This window comes from Ornithorhynchus anatinus, chromosome 16 (genome assembly GCF_004115215.2).
Source record: "Ornithorhynchus anatinus isolate Pmale09 chromosome 16, mOrnAna1.pri.v4, whole genome shotgun sequence".
NCBI lineage: Eukaryota > Metazoa > Chordata > Mammalia > Monotremata > Ornithorhynchidae > Ornithorhynchus > Ornithorhynchus anatinus.
Window position 1 is genome coordinate 15,051,384 of NC_041743.1, and position 22,883 is coordinate 15,074,266.

The 22,883-nt window shown below is 41.2% G+C and overlaps 1 non-coding gene across 1 annotated transcript; it reads right to left on the reverse strand.

The window, feature by feature from the left end:
• Positions 1-16,863: 16,863 nt before the first annotated feature.
• LOC114817563 lies at positions 16,864-17,001 on the reverse strand. The gene has a single exon (XR_003765426.1). It is a non-coding gene; the product is annotated as a small nucleolar RNA SNORA7 (small nucleolar RNA).
• Between the last annotated feature and the right edge of the window lie 5,882 nt (positions 17,002-22,883).

Here is a 22,883-nt window from a genome sequence, read left to right on the forward strand (position 1 = left end):
TAAGCTCTCGCTATGTCCCAAGCACTGTTCTAAGCGCTGGCGTAGATACAAGGCAATCAGGCTGTCCCACGTGGGGCTCACAGGCTTCATCCCCATTTTCCAGATGCGGTAAATGAGCCACAGAGTAGTTACGTGACTTGCCCAAAGTCACAGAGCTGACGAGTGGCGGAGGCGGGATTAGAACTCATGAACTTCGACTCCTAAGCCCGGGCTCTGTCCACTATAAGTCAGTGTTTGCACAGCAGTCGGGAGCAAGATGGGGAAGCCACAACACGAGTGGCCTCTGCTTCCTAGTCAGTAGTTGCTGCTGCTGTTATCCTACCTTACCTTGCTGCTCTCCTACTATAAGCCAGCCTGCTCACTTCACCCCTCCCTCAGCCCCAGAGCACTTGTGAACATATCTGTGATTTACTTATTTATATTAATATCTGCCTCCCTCTCTAGATTGTTCTAGATTAACTCTGTTACATTGTTATATTGTACTCTCCTAAGGCTTAGTACAGTGCTCTGCACCGAGTAAGCACCCGGTAAATATGATTGACTGACTCACTCTTGCACTTGGATTTGCTCCCTTTATTCACCCCTCCCTCAGCCCCACAGCACTTTCATACATATCTGTAATTGATTTATACTAATGTCTGTTTCCCAGTCTAGTCCATAAGCTTGCTGTGGGCAAGGGATGTGTCTGCTTATTGTTACACTGAACTCTCCCAAGAGCTTAGTACGGTGCTCTGCAAACAGTAAAAGTGCTCAATAAATACAACTGAATGAGTGAAGTGTTTACCAACTCCATCGTATTATGGCATTGTACTCTCCAAGTGTTTAGTACACAGCTCTGTATGCAGTGTTTGGTAAATATGATTGAGTCTATAATAATAATAATGATAATAATAATAATATTTAAGTACCTACTTTGTACAAACCACTGGTCTGGATATGACAAGTCCTGGATATGATAAATCCTTCCATTCCCCAACTCATTTTCTCCCTTTATCCTTCTCTCATCACCGCTGTCATCAAGGCTATTTATTGAGTGCATTTACTAAGAAGTTGGGAGAGTAAAATATAACAGAGTTGGTAGAAATATTCCCTGCTTACACTGAGCTTGCAGTTTATAGGAGGAAACAGATAATAATATAAATAATACATAATTTATAGATAGCTACACAAGCATTCTGTCCCTCTACCCCCGATCTGGTCTGGTGGGTGAAGGATGGCACAATTTTGGTGTCCTTTTGTTGGTGATAACCCTCCTCATTAACCAATCCCACAGATTTGGGGATCAGAATTCTGGGGCTTTGGAACTTGGCAATCTCCAGCTGCAGGGGCGAGAGTAGCAGAAGCCGGAGGTAAATCATTGCCTGGATTTCTAAGCTATCTGTCTCATTTCTGCCCAGCTTACTAAGCTTTATGGGCTATGGATGACTGAACTCTTTTTGTGCAACTTTAGAGCTAAACCTCCCTAAAACAGGCTTGTCAAATTCAAAGTTGCTAGTAGGTCGGATTCCTTCCTTTGAAAAATCAGGGAGGAAGTCTACTTCTTGAACTCCAAAAATAATAATAACTGTGGTAGTTATTAAGCATTTTTGATGTTCCAAGGACTGGAGTAGATATAAGGCAATCAAGATGGACAGAGTTCCTATCTCACTTTGAGCTCGCACTCTAAGTAGGGGGTAGAGCTGGTATTCAATCTCCATTTTACAGATGAGGAACCAGAGACACGGAGGACTTAAATGACTTGACTAAGGTCACACAGCTGGTAAATGGAAAGGCAGGGATTAGAACCCAGATCCTCTGAATTCCAGGAGCTTTCCATTAGGCCATGACACTTCTTGGAGTTGGAGGAAAAGAATGGGAGCAAGTTTTGGGGGCTTTTTTTAAGGAGGTGAGGTGGGTAAATATCAAAAATTAAGAGGGTCAAGTAGATTTTGATAATGTATGGGAGATCTCCTCTTGAGAGCCAGCTGGGAAGGAAGAGGAAAAGGAAAAGAAGACAGTAGAGTGATGAATAGGCAAATGGAAGACTAGGAAGCTCACACCGATGATTCTTTTGTAGCAACAGAATAGTAGGTGAGGTCATCATGGGTGAAGAAGGTAGGTGATGGGGAGCTAAAGACTTCTGGGAAGGTTGTGAAAAACCTGGTGGGGGGCGGTCAGGTATGGAAGTCAATGAGGGAGAAATTGAAGTGCTGTTGAGCTGAGGAGAGGGCAGGTCAGAGGGCAATCAGATATTTTGAGTGGCTATAATATAATGCGTGTTTCAACACTCTAAATTTAATTTCAAAATGGGAATGTCCATCAATCTACCAAAAACCCTGTCAGAATGGTTTGACAGACTATTTTGAGATTCTCTATATGCCCCGAGACTTTTGTAAAAAACCAAGGAAATAGATTTTCCAGGCTAAACTGCTTTTAGCGTGCATCAGGACTATTGTAAATTCAGCTGGGGTTTTCCTGCTTCATAGTTGCACTTAATCCCCAGAGAACATAGTAAATCCTTTTATAATAATATAATGCTGTAGGTCAGAGACCTTAGAAGTAACAACATATAGAACCTGACCAGCAACTTTATAATAAGATGATGTAAAATATTGTAGGAGCAGTGATGTTTATTGAGCACTTGAGTTACATAGTGCACCGAGCACTTGGGAAAGAACTGAACAGACGCTAAGGACGTTGTTTTCTGTCCACAAAGAGTTTACTATCCACTGAGGGATGAATGGATCTACTATGAACACAGAGGATCTACTATCCATTTAGGAATAAGGTAGACATAGAACCAGCATGGTGTAATATGCGCCTGGGAATTAGAAGGTCATGGTTTCTAATCCAGGCTCCACCACTTGCCTTCTCTGTGACCTTGGGCAAGTCACTTCATTTCTCTGGGCCTCAGTTACCTCATGTGTAAAATGGGGATTGACACTGTGAGCCCCATGTGGGGTAAGGGCTGAGTCCAACCCGCTTTACTTGTATCCACCCCAACGATTAATACAGTGTCTGGCAGCCAGTAAGTGCTTAACAAATACTACTATTATTATTATATACATAAAATGGAAACAAGAGGGAACATAGAGATGCAATCAGTAACAGCAAAAGAAAATTGAAAACTAACAGTAAATGAGAAACCAGAATATATTGAGATCGTCCAGATTGTATGGTTACGTATCATTAAGCTTGCTTCTTCCAGAGTTATATGAGGTAAAGATCCAATAATGATCTGCATCTATTTAGAATACCTTTCTAGCATTTGTTTCCCTAGAAATGAACCTGACCTTCCTTCCAAATATCAAGGATTGAGTTCCAGAAGGCTCAGTCACTGCCTGAAATGAGCCAATGTAACGACGGTTAAGTCTTTATCAATCTGCTAGATATCCGTAATTTATTTATATCAATGTCTGTCTCCTCCTCTAGACTTAACCTCATTGTGGGCAGGGAATGAGTCTACCTACTCTGTTATATTGTGAGCGCTTAGTACAGTGTTCTGTACACAGTAAGCACTCGATAAATATGTTTGACTGAATGCCTACAGGGTGCAGATCATTGTACTAAACTCTTGGAAGAAGACGATAGAAATAAAAGACACAATTTCTCAAGGAACTTACAGTCTAATGGTCTGATAGTAAACTTCCCCTCATATTGTGATTCGGGGGGGGGGGGGGGGGGGCTATACCTGATGATTATTAAAAAGAAAAATCCAAAAACTCTGAAATAAAAGCTTCAGAATGGAGAATACCAGTAATGAACCAAATTTGCAATATTCCTTCAGAGAAATAATCGGTACTTTCCTTTTCATTCCACTCAACCAACTTTGATTGCCACAATTAGCATTTGGGCCAAATAAAGCTCCCAACATAAATACATCAGGGGAAATATGCACAAATGAAGCTCCCAACATAAATATATCAGTGGAAATCTACATCATAAGAGTGAGCCAAACATCCAGTCACAGAAGACAAGATGCAGAAACCTGCTTCTAAAATAGAAAAGAAGGTTGCTTCTCCCATCTGAAAATCTGGCAACAGACTGTTGATTGTATTTTACCACAAAAAGTTGAAAAAATACATAGTACAGATATAAATATGGATGTGAAATAGAGTGTTATTCTGCAGAAATAGTCCTAAGTGATTCAGGAAATATGGGAGCTTATTTGGATTGGCAAATAGCAAAGTAGGCTTAAACATATTTGATAAGTGGAAAGTCATTGGCATAACCAGTCCACCAACTTTGCATTTCTCTACTGTCTCTATTTTTCAAAATACATCCTGAAAGAAATAGACTGGAAGTTGGGTGATACGGTTACGTTAGTTGAATAATTTTATTAATAAAAACAGGTCTTTCTTTTAACGGTATACATGGTAAACAGGGGAACACATTGACTAATGCATTTCCTACTTTTGTATTTCCTATTTTGTCATATTGATTGATGCAGCCTCTAAGAAATTTCCCACTAGACTGTAAGCTCTGTCGAATAAGGAGCATGTTTTACACCTTTGTAATCTCCCTACCTCTTGGCACAGTGTTTTTCACTCAGTAATCACTCAATAAATACTGTTGCCTGATTGAGAGACTGTAAAAAACAACTTTATATTTTGTGTATGTGGGGAGACCTTTAGTACCGAGGTTATTTTCATGGTCAGGAAAAGTCAAAGGTTAAATTAGTATGCTCATATCGTGATTCACTAAAGTATAATCTCCCAGGCTCGGTTGCATTATTAATTCCTATAAGCTCTTTGAGATATATATATATATATATGTATATACACACACAAATATATATATGCATATCTATGTATAAAATGGTATTTAAGCACTATGTGCCAAGCACTGTACGAGGCACTGGGTAGATATAAGTAAATCAGGTTGGACACAGTCCCTGTGCCATGTGGAGCTCACAGTCTCAATCCCTATTTTACAAGATGTGGTAACAGGCACAGAGAAGTAAAGTGACTTACCCAAGGTCACACAGCAGACAAGTGGCAGACCCGGAATTAGAATCCATGATCTTCTGACTCCCAGGCCCGTGCTCGATCCACTACGCCATGCTGCATCCCAATTACTTGATTTGCTTAGTTGCTCTTAGGATTCCTGGGTTGGGAACAAAGTGACACAGCGACATCTCTAGTATATGAAGGTGAACTCAGTTATCACAGTTGCATACTACGAGGTAGAGAAGATGAAAACAAGTGGCAGAAAGTTTAAGTAACATGCCTAAAGTCACGAATCAGTACAGAGATAGATCTGGAACTATAACCCACCTCTGCCGGAGGTCTGACCTTTGCTCCTTCTACTAGGTCACACTGCCTCCCTGCATTGCTGTTAGAGGTTGAAAGAAACTCACCAGTGGACTCCATAGGTCATAAATGTATGACCCACGAGAAGTGAATTGATAGGCTATTTCTTCGACCCAAAAGTGAGCTGGCATTAGAGTCTCTACTACAGTTTTGCTGATGAGTGGGCTCGCTGTAACCTAACATTAATTTCTTAATTGTGTGATTAAAGACCCAAGATCTGATAGCCCAAAGCTATGAGCTAAATAGCAGTAAGATGTAGTAACATTACCGACAGTCAGGAGAAAATTCTTCAGTTCCTGTAGTGACAGGGGAATCTCTTTGAGATCATCTCTCCTTGCTCCTCCTCTTCCTTCCCCTCTCCTCCTCTTCTTTTTCCCTCCTCTTCCTTCTCCTCCCCCTTCTGCCCTTCCCAATTCTTTCCTCCCAGTTCCCTTTTTTTCCCACCTCTTCTAACCTCCCAACTATCCCTCTACTTCTCTGTCCACCCTTTCCCTCCCCTCTTTTCCTCCATTTCCCTGTACTCCTACTACTCGCCTTCCTTCCCTTCTCCTCCCTTCTCATCCCCTACCCTTCCCTACCCTACTCTCCTTCTTCCACTCTTCTCCTCCCTGGGTTTCTTGTGACTGTGAAACCCATACCGAGGTGCCTCTGTAGAGAGGCTTAGTTAGGTCCAGAGATTGCCCGTCTAGAAGCCGGGACACCTTTGGATAAATCCTGGGGAACTTTAATGTGTAAAATGTCATAAAAGGATATTCATTCATTCATTCATTCAATAGCATTTATTGAGTGCTTACTATATGCAGAGCACTGTACTAAGCACTTGGAATGTACAAATCGGTAACAGATAGAGAATATTAAACCCAGTCTTCCCTCTCTGTCAACATTGAAGGAAGTTGATTTAGCTTGGAATTTTAACTTTACTCCTTCAACCCATGAAGATAGCAAAGCCAGGCAGCCTAGAGGGAAGAGTGTAAGTCCTGGATCTGCGGCAAAGTTTCTCCTTATGGTCCAGCCTAACCTGCAATTTTCTCGGTAGCGACAGTTCAATCCAACCTGCAATCTTCCTAATAACAATAGTCCAATGCAGCCTACAATCTTCTCAATCACAATAGTCAGATCCAACCTACAATTTTCCCTATGTTCTTTATGTGAATGTTGGTCATTCCTGTTTAATTGGTAAAAGCCTTTTTACCAGTTACAAGATTTACTAGGAAAAAGGTTTCAGGAGTTCATTTGATAATGTCATTTTAATAACATATTTACTAGATACCAACTGTTAAACAATAGTTTCATCTATTTCTTCTGAAAATATATACTCTGTTGCTCCCTCCTATTGAAGTGTTCCCGCCCAAGTGCTTAGTACAGTGCTCTGCACACAGTAAGTGCTCAGTAAATACCATTGATTCATTGAATGAACTTATCCATAATTTACTTGTGTCCCTCTCCCCTGCTAGATTTAAGGTGCCAGAGGGTAGAGATCATACCTACCAATTCTATTTTACTCGGCCAAGATCTTAGAGCACTGCTTTTTATTCTGCCCGGGAACCCTCTACCTCATCAAATCCGGCAGACCACAGTTCCTCCCCATCTTCAAAGCTCATCTGAAATCCTTATATCCTTCCGGGGCCTTCTCTGATTAATCTTTCATCCGAGGAACATCTCTACAAACTCTGTTGTATTATACTCTCCTAAGCACTTAGTGCTGCACACAGTAAGCACTCAATAAATACCACTGGCGATGATAATAATGATACTGTCTTTATATCCTACTTCTCCCAACACCTAAAAAGACATTTCTTGCATTAAAAAAGTACTGAAGTTGCAATTGCTTACTATCATTCATATTAACACCCAGTTCAGCCCGAAATGTGTTCTCAATAAATATGCTTTTAAGCTAGACCATCGTTAGGGAATTTAGTAATGTTCATTCAATACTGCAGACTTGTGTTACAGCATTCCTCAGTCTCAGGAGAAATTGTGCACCTGCATGTTGCACGAGGAAGAGTACTAATGAGGGATCCATCCTTAATACCCTTTGGCTAGAACTCAATACCCCCTAACCCTACCATTATAGGAGAACTGTGTGTGAGTGTGTGTAGGTATTATTGTTACATCAGTTAGGTGCTTATGCTGTGTCCAGCACTGTTCTAAGCAATGGGATAGGTACAACTTAGGCTGTCTCATATGGGACTCACATTTAATTTAGGATTTAATCACATTTTAGAGTTTAGGAAGCTGGAGCGCAGAGAAGTTCAGTGGCTTGCCCAAGGACACACAGTGAGCAATTGGCAGATCCAGGTTAGAATCCAGGTCCTCTGACGCCCAGGCCTGTGGTCTTTCCACCAGGCCATACTACTTCTCCTGATTTTCTGAAAACCTATTGGTACAAGTTATGCATAGTTTAATAGTAGCATATCCTCATTCATTCATTCAATAGTATTTATTGAGTGCTTACTATGTGCAGAGCACTGTACTAAGCGCTTGGGATGAACAAGTTGGCAACAGATAGAGACAGTCCCTGCCGTTTGACGGGCTTACAGTCTAATCGGGGGAGACGGATCATCTCATCATTACTGTGACATCTCTTGAGCCAACTGATCATTCTTCTCCACACTTCCTTAGCTGTTCAAAAGGGCATTGTCTTCTGAGAATGAATCGGGTGGGACCTAGTTCCTTCGCATATTTTTTGGCTAACAACTCCTTACCAGTTTGGGAAATAGAGAAGATGATGTTGAGTACTGTACCCTATTAGCCCAAGAAATGCATCTATAATAGCAATGCGGCTCCTTTTTCCATTTTGCTAATCCACAGTAATTTTAAAGGATATCAAATTTAATCATATAATCTGCAAAAGTGGGTAAAAAAAAAAAAATCCTCTGAAATGGATAGGCTGCACCTTATGTCATGGGACAATTCTGGGACACTTTACTTTCAAAGAATAAAGGAATTGCAGAATAGAAAACTAGCCAAAAGATTAGTATTCAGCATATTTTAGTTGAAGGCTAAAAAAAAAAATCTATCCATTTAAGAGTCTATCTGAAGGAAAATTCAGAGAAAGGGAGGGAAAAAGAAGCAGCCTAGACATTAGAATTTTTATCTTTGCACTTTGTACTCATGATGAAATGTTGAATAGTATTACAACATGTAAGTCGTTTCCCAAAAGACTGCCATTGTTGCCACAAAATCCATTCAGAGAGTCGAAAGGGGACAGGCATATTCTCAGAAAATTCATGAAAAAAGGGAAGGTGCTTTTATTTTTTATTTTAAAGCCTTAGCTTCCTTTTGGGTACCTAAGAGACTTGGATTTGAAAGTTATTTATGTGATAACTTCTCTTCCTTGCATCCCTCACTCTTGCCCCATTAAAATAACTGGCAGAATTAGAGGAAGGGCAGAAGATGAAGTTGAGGATAAGCGGTTTGGGGCAGAATTTATTCAAATGATGAAGGAATTGCTTGACAGATAAGACCTGTTGATATGTTTGGGTATTCTTTGTTTTGCTTTATCTGATAAGCATTTACTACTTACTTAATCCCGGCTCTGTCACTTGTCTGCTGTGTGACCTTGGGCAAGTCACTTCACTTCTCTGGGCCTCAGTGACCTCTTCTTTAAAATGGGGATTGAGACTGTGAACCTCACATGGGACAGGGATGGTGTCCAACCCAATCTGCTTATATCCACCACAGCATTTAGTAGAGTGCCTGGCAAATAGTTAAGAGCTTAACAAATTCTATAATTATTATTATTATGCTCTAGACACTGTACTAAGTGCTGGGGTAGATACAAGCTAATCAGCCTGGACCCAACCAAGTCCCACATGGGGCTCACAGTCTTAATCCCCATTTTACAGATCAGGTACTGGGGCCCAGAGAAGTTAAGTGACTTTCCCAAGGTCTAATACCAGGCAAAGGATAGGGGGTGGAATTAGAACTCAGAGTGTCTAGACTCCTAGAGCATACTCTTTCCACTAGGCTATGCTATTTCTCTACATGGATTTTGATAATAATAATGATATTTTTGAACACACGGTGTGAAACACAAAGGTAGATACAAGGCTATCAGACTGGAACCAGGCCCTGTCTCAAAAGGGATCCCAAATCCATATTTTTCCTATTTCATAGTTGAAGTAACAGAGATGAAGTGACTTGCCCACGGTCACAGAGCGTGGCCAGTGGCAGAGATGGGATTCAAACACAGGTCTCCTGACTTCATTTCTGTGCCGTTTCCACTAGGCCATGGGAATTGATGCAGTTTCATTCTTTGCTTTCAGGGTAGCAAGCTGTCTCTAGTGCCTTGTCTGCGCTGTGTCTATAAAGTGTCGTGAGTCTGCCAGGCAAGTGATAAAAGGTAAAGAGACAAAACAAAAGCATCATTAACTGAAAGACATCCTTGGTAACCTTCTGGTACAGATAATGGAAACCGAGCTGACAGTTTTAAGAGTACGGATTATGTATGTTGCCTTCAACAGCACAGCGATTAAACTCCCATTACATTGGAACGTTGGTGAAACGTACTGAAGAGTTTTAATTATCCAGACAGGAAGAGGCGGCAGCAGGGAAACGGGCTACATGAAGATGGTTTGTTTCTAGTCCGACAGGGAGTCAGGGGTCACGAGAAGATTGTCTGAAGACTCTGTCACTGATTTCCTTCTTAGCAAATATAATATCATTTGAAAATCTATGAGGTTCTTGACTCCGCTAGGAGGACATCTATGTTTCCTTCAAATTACCGCCTGTTCTTTAAGCTTCCAGTTGTTGTTTATTTGTTTTCCACCTAGCAGCTGTTACACCCTAAAAATCAATGAAATTCAAGGATTTGAGCCAATATATCCCTTAACTCACCGTGGGGCAGGGACTGTGTCCAACCTAATTAACTTGTATCTATTCCAGCACTTAGAACAGGGTTTGACATAGTATTTAAACACCATCAAAAGGTTTCTATGTGTGGGGAAATTATTGAAATGAATACTTCAAGCATTCTGTACTTTTAGAATAAATTGGTCTTGTATGCTTTAAACAAAGCAGGCATTAATGTCTTCTATCCTTGACGATGATGAAGACGATAAGAGTCTTCTTGGCTTAATAAAAGAATCATTCACTCTACTGAATATCATTGTCACCAGTTTTGATAAATGATGGAAATATTAAGTTTCTTGCCAATCCCGCTGCTTGTCATTCCTGTCATTCAAATTCAGTTAACTGCTATAATATCGGGAAGGTTTCCCAGAAAACTCCAAGGTCCACCGCACAATAACATGGCACTGGAAATCCCTAACAAATCAAAGGATGGATTGTCCAGGCTTTTTCTTTCTTTTTTTTTTTTTCACAAAATAGTGACTATGGCCAAATTACTTCACCTCCATGTCTACAATAATATATAATACACTCTTCAGTGGTCATGAAAGTTTCCCCAAATCCCCAAGTCAATGAGCAATCCTGCATTTCCTTCCAGTGCAAGCTAAGATTCAGACAATTATTTAAAAAATTATCAAGAGACCAAGAAATGTTTCCATTTCAATTTTTGAAAGCCCTCGAAAGGCTGAATTTATATAAGAAAATAATATATAATAGTAGCATATATTAAACGCTTACTACGTACCAAGCACTGCTCAAAGAACTGAGATATACACAAGATAATCAAAGGAATCAGAGGACTTGGGTTCTAATTCCAGTTCTGGCATTGGTCTGCTACATGACCCTGGACAAGTCACTTAACTTCTCTGTGCCTCTGTTCCTTCATCTATGAAATGGGGGTTAAATGATACCTCTCCCTACTTAAACTGTGAGCGTCATATGGGACAAGGTTGTTTACAACATGACTACCTTGTATCCACTTTAGTGCTTAGAACAGTGCTTGATACATAGTACATGCTAACCAAGTTCCATAATTGATTATGGAAATCAATCTGAAATCAAATCTGAAACTATTGTTTCCTTAGGATTTTGTGCATTAAATATAGCATTGCTCAATAAATACCATTGCATGTTTGATTCCTTTTCCACAAGGAGCAACAAAGAGTGATTGGAGGATCAGATTGATGGTTGCCTTCTTTGCTCCATTCTCATTTCTCAAAAAAAAAAAAAAATCGTAAAATATGCTTCAATTTACTTAATTTACTTAAGTGTTTCCTAAGATACATAAGATTTCATAAGAAATACAAGGTATTAGAGAAGCAGCGTGGCTCAGTGGAAAGGGCACGGGCTTTGGAGTCAGAGTTCATGGGTTCAAATCCCGGCTCGGCCACTTGTCTGCTGTGTGACTTTGGGCAAGTCACTTCACTTCTCTGTGCCTCAGTTCCCTCATCTGTAAAATGGGGATTAAGACTGTGAGCCCCATGTGGGACAACCTGATTCCCCTGTGTCTACCCCAGCGCTTAGAACAGTGCTCGGCACATAGTAAGCGCTTAACAAATACCAACATTATTGTTATTATTATTATTTCTGGTATCGTGACTTCCTTGTAAGACAACTTGTTGGACCAATGAGTGTTTTTAGCTGAATTCTAAAATCAAATAAAAATCTGTGAATGGGCGGGGAATTTGTCTTCAAACTCTATTAAATTGTGCTTTCCCAAGAGCTCCGTCAATGTCCTGCAACCTGATATACGTTCATTAAATACAATTAGGTCTTCTCATTTGGTGCAGTCAGATTCCCAAAGAGAAGTCCAGGACATATGGAACATTTTTATATGGGACGGGGACTGTGTCCAACCTGACTTGCTTATTCCCACCTCAGCACTTAATGCAGTGCCTGGCACATAGTAAGCACTTAAATACTATAATTATTAGGAATACTTCCACATGCCTGTGGTCTTTCTGGGGCATGATCTCAGCCACTGGCTTGCCAAAGGTTGGGTGCATTGAAAGGCAAGCCAACATCACCTGTGGGTTTAGAATAGATGCCAGTTACACACCTGCAATTACAAGCTCGCAATCACCTCGTTAGTCCTTGACCCAAGCAGAATGAATTAGGTCACACCGCCTGTGAAGGCTAAAATGTCCCTGATTCTCAGAGGAGGATGATTATTGAATAAAGCTATCAAATGTTAAATATTTGAAAGAAGTTCAAATGTGATGGGGGAAGAAAGAGGAGAATTGATTTTCTTTTTGCCCACGTGCAACATATTCAGGCTTCCCTTGGGCATTTCCGGACAGGCTTTTTACGGCTTGTGATTGAATGGGAGGTTGGGAAGTGTCTTTGGTGGTGGAAATCTCACAAATGATTGTGCATTCTCTACCCATCTCTCTGCATCTAGTGTACTGTGAATATAGATGTTGGCTGGTTTGTCAAGAGCTGGTCAAAGTTCAGATGAACACGTCAACAATTTAGTCTCCTAGAACATACTCAACCCGCTTGAGAGCACTAGAAATACATAAATAGAGGATGAATACTACACAAACCCACCATTACTTTTAGCAGTAGCCCAAACAAAGAGGTTTGAATCATCCTCTGCAAAAACAAATGTTTTACCCAAAGATGATTGCACCCCAAATACTATCAAATCTGAAACTATTGTTTCCCTAGGATTTTGTGCACTAAATATAGCATTGCTCAATAAATACCATTGCGTGTTTGATTTCTTTTCCACAAGGAGCAACAAAGAGTGACTGGAGGATCAGATTGATGGTTGCCTTCTTTGCTCCATTCTCATTCCTCAAAAAAAAATAAAAATTGTAAAATATGCTTGAATTTACTTCAGTGTTTCATAAGATTGAAGGACTCACATATGAAGCTAAATAAATGATACTCAGCAGCACAGAAGATTACACCCACCCCTAACTCCCAGCCCCACGACACTTACATACATGTCTGAAATTTATTTATATTAATGACTGTCTCCCCCTCTAAGCTGTAAGTTCATTATGGGCAGTAAATGTGACTATTCATTGCTGATAACGATGATGATGGTACTTTTTAAGCACTTCCTATGTGTCAAGCACTGTTCTAAGCACTGGGGTAGTTACAAGATAATCAGGTTGGACCCAGTCCCACTCCCACACAGGGCTCACACTTTTAATCCTCATTTTACAGATGAGGTAACTGAGGCCCAGAGAAGTGAAGTGACTTGACCAAGGTCACACAGCAGACATGAGACGGGGCCGATATTAGAACCCATGAACTTTTGACTTCCAGGCCCGTGCTCTATCCACTAGGCCAGGCTGCTTCTCCATTGTAATATTGTAACAATAATAATGTTGGTGTTTGTTAAGTGCTTACTATGTGCAGAGCACTGTTCTAAGTGCTGGGGTAGATACAGGGTAAACAGGTTGTCGCACGTGAGGCTCACAGTCTTAATCCCCATTTTACAGATGAGGTTACTGAGGCACAGAGAAGTGAAGTGATTTGCCCACAGTCACCCAGCTGACAAGTGGCAGAGCTGGCATTTGAACCCATGATCGCTGACTCCCAGCCCTGTGCTCTTTCCACTGAGCCACACTGCTTGTACTCTCCCACTCAGTCCAGTGTTCAGCACACAGTAAGCACACAGTGGAAGTGTTGAATTGGCAGAAGTAGGGTTAAAGGGTGGGAGATAAGAATTAATAGGGGAAAGCCCCTGAAGGAGATGTAATATCAGGAGGACTTTGAGGAGGGAGAGAGGGGTGGTCTACTAGGTGTGAATGGGGTAAAAGGTTGGAGGCAGGGAGAGCGTATAAACAAGAGGACGGCGGTAGAGTACCTTGACACAAATGAAGAGTGCAATCTGGGGTGGAGTGGGAATAAGAGTGGATAAGCACTACTGAGAGCTCACCTCCTCCAAGAGGCCTTCCCAGACTGAGCTACCCCTTTCCCTCTGCTCCCCCCTCCTTCCCTTCCTTCACCTCCCCTCAGCTAAGCCCCCTTTCCCTCTGCTCCTCACTCTCTCCCTTCCCCTCAGCACTGTGCTCATTTGTATATATTTTTATTACCCTATTTATTTTGTTAATGAGGTGTCCATCCCCTTGATTCTAGCTATCATGATTATGTTCTCTTGTTTTTGTCCGTCTGTCTCTCCCGATTAGATTGTGAGCCCGTCATTGGGCAGGGATTGTCTCTAACTGTTGCTGAATTGTACATTCCAAGCGCTTAGTACAGCGCTCTGCACATAGTAAGCACTCAATAAATACTATTGAATGAATGAATGCAAGTAGGAGGGAGAGATCGCTGATCAAGTGCATCCAATCCTATATTCATTAATTTCTGCTTGATTCAGAGCAGAAATGTCAACCGGCAGGGTTTTTGAAAGGTGGGGAGATGTGTGCCGAATAATGTTTTAGAAAAAGTGACCTGGGCAGCACAGTGAAGTATGGAAATACGGAGAGGGAAGCAACTAGGATTCTGAAGGAACCTAGAGAGGACGTTGCAGGATTCCGGCCAAGCGCATGTTACTTATGGTTCAGATGGCCACTGGGTAATTGCCAGTGCAACTCCCATCCATAAAAAGGGCTCCAAGGTAATTGTCCTGAAAACTATAGTCCATTTTTCTCCAATTAGTTGAATAGATTATTAAGTTTTGGAACAGGGAGCACTTCAAAAAATAATACATCCTGTTAGAAAAAGATAACTTTTTTTTGTAAGGAGGAAAAAAAAAAAAAATCGATCTCCTGGAACAGCTGCAGTTCTCCAAAGGGGTCAACAAAAATGTGGAAGAGAGGAAACCAGTGGACAGAATATATGGAGATTTTGAAAAGATTTATGAAAATGTACACACCAAGGGCTTTTTAATACAACTGAATATTCGGGAGGTTAGAGAAATGATCTCTCATGGATTTAAAACTGGATAAGAAACACTAGGTTGGGGATGGGCGGAGGCGGGGAGGGAGATAAGCAGAAGCAGTGCGGCTTAGTGGAAAGAGCACAGGCTTGGAAGTCAGAGGACGCGGGTTCTAGTTCCAGCTCTGCCACTTGTCTGCTGTGTGACCTTGGGCTAGCCACTTAACTTCTCTGTGCCTCAGTTACCTCATCTATAAAATGGGGACTGAGACTGTGAGTCCCACGTAGGACAACCTGATTACTTTGTAACTACCCCAGCACTTAAAGCAGTGCTTGGCACATAGTAAGTGCTTAACAAATACCATCATTAGCATCCATGAAGGAATATAAATAATGGGGGTCCCTAGGTTCCAGATATAAACTCAGGACTAGAGGATGCCAGTGCTGAATCACTGAAGTGTTTAATAATAAATGATAATAGTAATTGTGGTAATTGTTAGGCACTTACTGTTTCCAGACAATGTACTACTAAGCACTGGGGTGGATACAAGCAAATTGGATTGAACACAGTACTTGTCCCACATGGGGGTCACAGTCTCATTCATTTCATCGTATTTGTTGAGTGCTTACTGTGTGCAGAGCACTGTACTAAGCACTTGGAAAGTACAATTCAGCAAATAGAGACAATTTCCACCCAAAAATGTGCTCACAGTCTAGAAGGGGGGAGACAGACAACAAAACAAGTAGGTGGGCATCTGTAGCATCAATATAAATAGAATTATAGATATATATATATATATCATTAATAAAATAAATAGAATACTAAACATGTACATATATACACAAGTGCTGTGGGGCAGGAATCAGAGTAGAGCAGAGGGAGGGAGTCAAGGCGATGGGGAGGAGAGGAGGAGCAGGTGTCTCATTCTGCATTTTACAGATGATGCAACTGCAGCACAGAGAAGTGAAGTGACCTACACAAGGTCACACAGCAGACAAAGATGCTTTGGGGGAGGTGTGGCCCAGACCTAAAATATCACATTTCTGGGGCAGCAGAAACCACTGAGGAAAAGATCAAAACCACATTGAAAAAGCAAGGGAGGGGATCTGTCTTCAGTATTTCCGGGTTGAATTATGATTAAAAAGGATGAAAAGCAAGGGTGTCCCTCTGTTGGCAGCTGTCATTCAAATCAATGAAATTTATAGAGCACTTCCTGCATACAGAGCAGTGTACTAAGCCCTTGAATGATAACACTGTGGAGGGTAGACATGGTCCTTGTAGGGTCTGAGTTTACAGTCTAATGAGGCATAGATTGACTTTACAATCTAGATCTCTCCAGAGACCTAGAATCCATGACTTTCATTCTTGCCATTATCTTGGCTCCATGGCAACTTCGTTTACATTTCCTGCATCCCCAGGAAATGAACTTGCTGAAATATTGGGATGAGTGAATGGGAACCAAAACTCTTTCACTGAATTCCTTCCTTTCCTTGAATTCTTGCTCTAGCTCAGTGATAGTATTTATTGAGCACTTACTATTTGCAGAGCACTGTACCAAATGCTAAGGAAGAGTACAACAGTTAGTAGATATATTCCCTGACCACTAGGAGCTTACAGGCAACAGTTATGAGACCCCTGAGCCCTCTGAACCTCAAATTTCTTGTCTTGTCTTATGCCACCGAGTCGGTTCCGACCCATAGCGACAGCACGGACACATCTCTCCCAGAAGGCCCTGCTCTCCACCTGTGATCGTTCTGGTAGTGGATCCATAGAGTTTTCTTGGTAAAAAAATCCAGAAGTGGTTAACCACTGACTCCTTCCGCACAATAAACTCGAGCCTCGATTCTCTCCCACGCCGCTGCTGCCCAACACGGGTGAGTTTTGACTTGCAGCAGATGGCCTTCCACTCGCTAGCCACTGCCCAAGCTAGGAATGGAATGGGTAGGCCTCTGACTGACTCTCCCTCCCGTAGCCGAAACCGGTAGAGTATTGGAAAGTCCCCAGGTGCGACCCTGAGGGGGTGAACCTCTATTTACATATCTGTAAAAATAGAAGTAATCCTAATTTCAAGAGTTCTCAGCAAAGGTATAGCCATTCAACTGATTAACTCAAATAGCCAGATGAACGATATAATCAGTGAGCCATGTGCTTTCAAAATTAACACTATTTTGCTGGTGGTGGCACTTTCCTTTAGGACAGAAACAGCTTAAGCAGGGGTTTAGAGAAGAGTTAGACCTAGAGAACAAGATGATTTGGGCGCAATTATTCCCATATTAAGGTTCAAGAAGGTTCTTTGCTATCTGTTTATTGTTTTCCCTTTCCATTACCAATTTGCTGATTTATCTTCTCATTTGTTCTTAATCATTCATAACTATTAGGCTGAAAAATGAAAACAGTACGGCGGTTTAATAAGAAACACATTTCTAATCTTCTAGCCTTAGAAACTCATAACTACATGTAAAAAAATCATGTGGCAAAGTCATTTATCTTGAAAAAATAATTCATGCTTTAAAGTAACAGCTTACATTACCATACACTTTATCACGAGGAACTGAATTTTCCCATTCCAGGCAAGTGTACGCTAACTAAAGCAAATGAACTGTCAATTTGGAAGAGAGGGCTTGAGTGTGATACTTTGCAAAGCCATTACCTTTCAGAGGGGCCACCTGATTTACATGCAGCACAGATAATCCTGCAGATCAGAGAACTTGCACAGGATCCAGGATTCCTCTTCAGTTTAGAAATTGTTCAAAGGAATATGTGCTAGTTTGTGATGACCTAGATCTGCACCAGCTCCTTTATGGGGAATGGTGGAGTGTGGCGCAAATATGGCATTATGACCATGTTGAGCGCTTCACCCTTGGCTGAAAGGATCCCCTCTCCCTTCTCCCATCCACCTTTAGTTTCCCTTCAGCGCCCGGAGATTGGTTTTTCAAGGTGGCTGTTCAAACCCACACACTTTAAGGGCAAGACAAATTGCAAACTAGCTTGGAAGCTGCCTGGATTAGAATATCCAATGTTTTCAGATTAGCTTCAGTCCACTTCAACCCAGTACATTTATGTCTTTTCCTGCTGGCACCCTGCCACAACTGAGTTGCTTTTCATTCATCAACCGTAAGCCCATACAGCTCTAACTAGGCAACTGTTCCTCATTTCTGCCGAAATCTCTTTATCACGGAATTGGGTTCCTTTCAAAGAGTTTATCATGGGGGAAAGGGCCTGCGATGCAAAAACAATGCCATTTATCAGCAGAGGCAAGGAGACGGAGAGAAAATGATGAATTTCCTGTAGCGGGTTAGAGTTTATCACAAGTTTATTTTAACTTCACCTCTCACTTACTTAGTCCATTTAGATGACACATACAGCTTTTGCTACATGGTTTCTGTCCCCTCCATTGATAACTGTGCGTAGTATTTATAATTCGATTGATGATGTGGTCTTCAATCAATGAGTAAATCAAATCCAACAAGTCTGAGAAGGGAAGATTTATGAGCTAAATCATAAATTTAGCAAAATAGCCACTCTTAAGATTCTGGCAAAAGGTGACCCTCATATTACATATTGTTTCCTCCATTTACTCGCCCTCCTCCTGCCCTCACTTCCTTTCTTCTCTTTTCTTTCCCTCGCTCCCTCCCACAAATACTTCCAGAATTCACTGAATCAAAGGTTTGGCAATATTTTCCCAGGAAGGAGATTCTAATGGTGATATTTAACGTGAATGTCTAAAAGCTTCTGCCAACTACTGAATACACAGAGAAGGTATGTCCTATGCCTCAATTAACCCTATCAAAAATGTTACAATGACTCTCCCTCCTCTTCATACCCAGACTACCACACTCCTCATCTTCTCAAACACTCCTCAAGTCAATTCTCCTCCAAGAGACCTTCTCTGAATAAGCCCTCACACTTCCCCTAATTTTTTTAATGCTATCTGTTAAACTCTTACTTCGTTCCAGGAATTGTTCTAAGCATTGGGGTAGATACAAGGTATTCCATTTGGACACAGTCCTTGTCCCACATGAAGCTCACAGTCTTCATCCCCATTTTTTTTAAAAAAGATGAGGGAAACGGGGCACCGACAAGTGAAGTGATTTGCCCAAAGTCACACAAAAGACAAGTTACAGAGGTGAGAAGAGAACCCAGGTCCTTCTGATTCCCAATCTTGTGCTTTAACCATCAGGCTACTCTGCTTTCACTAGGCCATGCTGCTTTTCTATTTGCCCTCCATTCTGTGGTATTTTCTTTATTTGCCCTCTCACGCTCATGCATGTCTATACACCTTAAGCACTTGCATTTTCATCCTACCCCCCGTGCAATTACGTACCTATCTGCCCGTAATTTATTTTAACGCATGACTCCCCCTTTAGTCTGCAAGCTCCTTGAGGGTGGGGATCAGGTCTACCAACACTTTTGTACCCTAAGTGCTCAACACAGTGCTTTGCATACAGTAAGCGTTCAGTAAATACGACTGAATAAAGTGCTTAGTACAGTGCTCTGCACACAGCAAGTGTTCAATATATCAATTCATTGATTGACAACCAAAGTACATTTTGATTTTACTATGTTTAGGAGAAGTAGCACTGATTCACTGATGGACTGAATTTGAAAATGAATTTTGTAATCATCAGTGGTTTTTAAAAAACGCTGGCAGGCACTCATTCATTGCTTTCAGTTAAATGTCTCAACTTCTCACTCCAAAAATAGCAGATTTCCCAAATCACTTATCCTTTTTTTTTTCTAGTGGAAAGGCCTGTTTCAGACTTCTTTAATGTATTCTCAGGAAATTAAAGAGAAAAATCGAGAGGCAGTGATGCCTAATGGAAAGAGCATGAGACTGGGAGTCAGGAGAGCCATAGTCTAGTCCCAGTTCTGCCCCTTGCCTGCTGGATGACCTTGGGCAAGTCATTTGACCACTCTGTGCCCCAGTTTCCTTATCTGTAAAATGGGGATAAAATACCTGTCCTCTCTCCCTCAGGCTCTGAGCCCCATTTGGGGCATGGACTGGGTTTGAGCTGATTATCTTGTAACAACCGTGGCAATCAGCACATACATGACACATATTAAGACCTTAGTGAATGCCATTATCATTGTTAGTAATGTCATTAGTAAATTAAAATGTTCAGCTGCTTTAAATTAACTTCTGAGTAGTTGTCAACCGAGTCCAATCATATCCCCAAGCAATACACTCCAGCTACATTCTGCAGGATCACCCCTTTGAGGATAAACAAGTATGATGGTGAGGAGGAAGCTAATAACCCTTTATCATCATTTTTCTAACCCATTTAATACTCAAAAGTAAAAATCCCACACTCTTTCTTTGGGTGTCTGTTTCTGAGTTCAATTATAAGTTGAATTGTTTCAACTCTCTTTCAAACCCTGAAAATCAAGACAATGTTATTATAGTAGATTTCAGTCCACTAAAAATAATTGGATATGTATATTCTGGGCTCCTCTAGATAATCCTACAGGAATGCCCTGTCTCTGAAATGAAGAGGATTAACTGTACCCAGTAGCTTTTAATAAATGCTACATTCACGGCCAAAGAATCAATGCCCAGGGAATGAACAGTGGAAGAAGGGGAGTATTTAAGACCCATCTAAACCATTTTTTAAAAGAAGCAGCATAGCCTAATGGATGGGCTTGAGAGTCAGAGGACCTTGATTCTAATCCTCGCTCTACCCACTTACCTTCTCGGTGATCTTGGGCAAGTCTCACCTAACTTCTCCATTGCCTCAAGATCCTCACTTGGGAAATGGATTGAATACCTGTTCTCCCTCCCTCTTAGGCTCTGAGCCCTGTGTGGAACAGGTTCTGGGTCCAATCTGATTATTTTATATCTAACTCAGCACTTCCTACAGTGCTTTTCATGGAATAAGAAGCATTACAGTAAATGCTTAACAGTATGACAATAATATTAATATTATTTTTAAGCACTTAGTGGAGCAACGTGGCCTAATGGATAGACCACAGGCCTGGGAGTCAGAAGGACCTGGATCGTTATCGTTACTCTGACATTTGTCTGATTCATTCGTTCATTTAATTGTATTTATGGAGCACTTACTAAGCACTTGGAAGAGTACAATACAACAATAAACAGACACATTCCCTGCCCACAGTGAGCTTCCAGTCTGGAATGAGGGAGGCATATTAACAAAAAAAAATATTACAGATATATGTTTAAATGCTGTGGGACTGGGAGGAAGGAAAAAGAGATGAAGCATGTCAGGGTGACGCACAAGGGAGTGGGAGAAGAGGTCCAAGGAGTGATCTTGGGCAAATCACTTAAATTCTCTGTGCCTCAGATACCTATAAAATTTGGGACCTGGACCATGCCTGATCTGATCATCTTTCATCTACCCCAGTGCTCAGGTACATAGTAAGCACTTAACATTAAAAAAAAAAATCTAAATTTCCTCTTCTCCCTGCCCCCATCGATCAAGGACTTGGAAGGCTGTGGTCTAGTAGAGTGAGATTTCCCTATTTCACAAAAGACTTTATTAAAATAATCAATATCCACTTAGCATCATGGGTAATCATGTGACGATGGAGATGACCTCATGGTGTCTAATTCCAATTTTCCTCTTTCCTGCACTCTCCTTCCAAATCTAGTCCACCCTTCAGTTAATTAATGACTAAGCTGGTCCCCACTGGAATTCAAGTGGCTCATCTGCCCCAGCGCTAAATTAATTAAGCATCCAACTCCTCCACTTGAAATTCAGTTACTGCAGTCCTTCCAAAACATTACTTAACTCTCCCTCTGGGATAAATATTTACCTTTTTCTCCTCGTTTCTCCTGCAGGTTTTATTTTTCAACTTCCTAAATAGGATAAGTGCATATTGGCAATGGCCAAAGCAATTCTCAATATCCTGTTTTAGGAGCTAAGATCCAATTACAGTTTACTGTCGGAGTTTTAAAAAGCAGCGACTACCCACCCATCTTCTAGGCACAATATCTCATTTTCCTTTGAATAAAGAACAACAGATGTCCTCATTCCAATTTATCCTTCGAGTCAGAATGAAAGAGAAAGTTTAAAACAAACCCAGAATATACCATTCTTTCACACTGGGAACCATGCAAATCCAGTGGCAATATCCATCTGTCTTTTGAAGAAGTGTAAGAAAGCTTCTTTGTTCTAACACTTTTCTAATAAACTTTAGAGTTAGTATTGCTATTGTTCGGGAACAAGAGTTAATTTTGATGTGCCCCCGATGGGGAAGTTCCCTCTTTTCAGAGCAACAGGCTCCCCAAGATTAGGAGAATCAGCTTGGCGTAGTGGATAGAGCACGGGCCTGGGAGACATAAGGTCATGGGTTCTAATCCAGGCTCCACTACTTGTCTGCTGTGTGGCCTTGGGCAAATTAAATCACTTCTCTGTGCCTCAGTTACTTCATGTGTAAAATGGGGATTAAGACTGTGCACCCCAAGCAGGGCAGGGACTGTGTCCAACCTGATTTGCTCGTATCCAACCCAGAGCTTAGTACAGTGCCTGGCACATAGTAAGCACTTAAATAAGCACTTAAATACCACAATTATCATAATAAAGGAAAACTGCATTGTAAGCATAACACTAAGGATACCTTAATGTTTATGCAGGGAACCACTAGGAAATAATAATAATAGTATTTGTTAAGCACTTACTATGTGCCAAGCACTGTTCTAAGCGCTGGGGTAGATACAAGGTAATCAGGTTGCCCCACATGGGGCTCACAGTTTAAATCCCCATTTTACAGATGAAGTAACTGAGCCACAGAGAAGTTAAGTGACTTGTCCAAGGTCACACAGCAGAAAAGTGGTGGAATCCAGATTAGAACCTGCGACCTCTGACTCCCAAGCCCGTGCTTTTGCCATTAGGCATGCTCCTTCTCTGTTGCCAAGAAGTCTAGCTATACTGGAGGCAATCAGT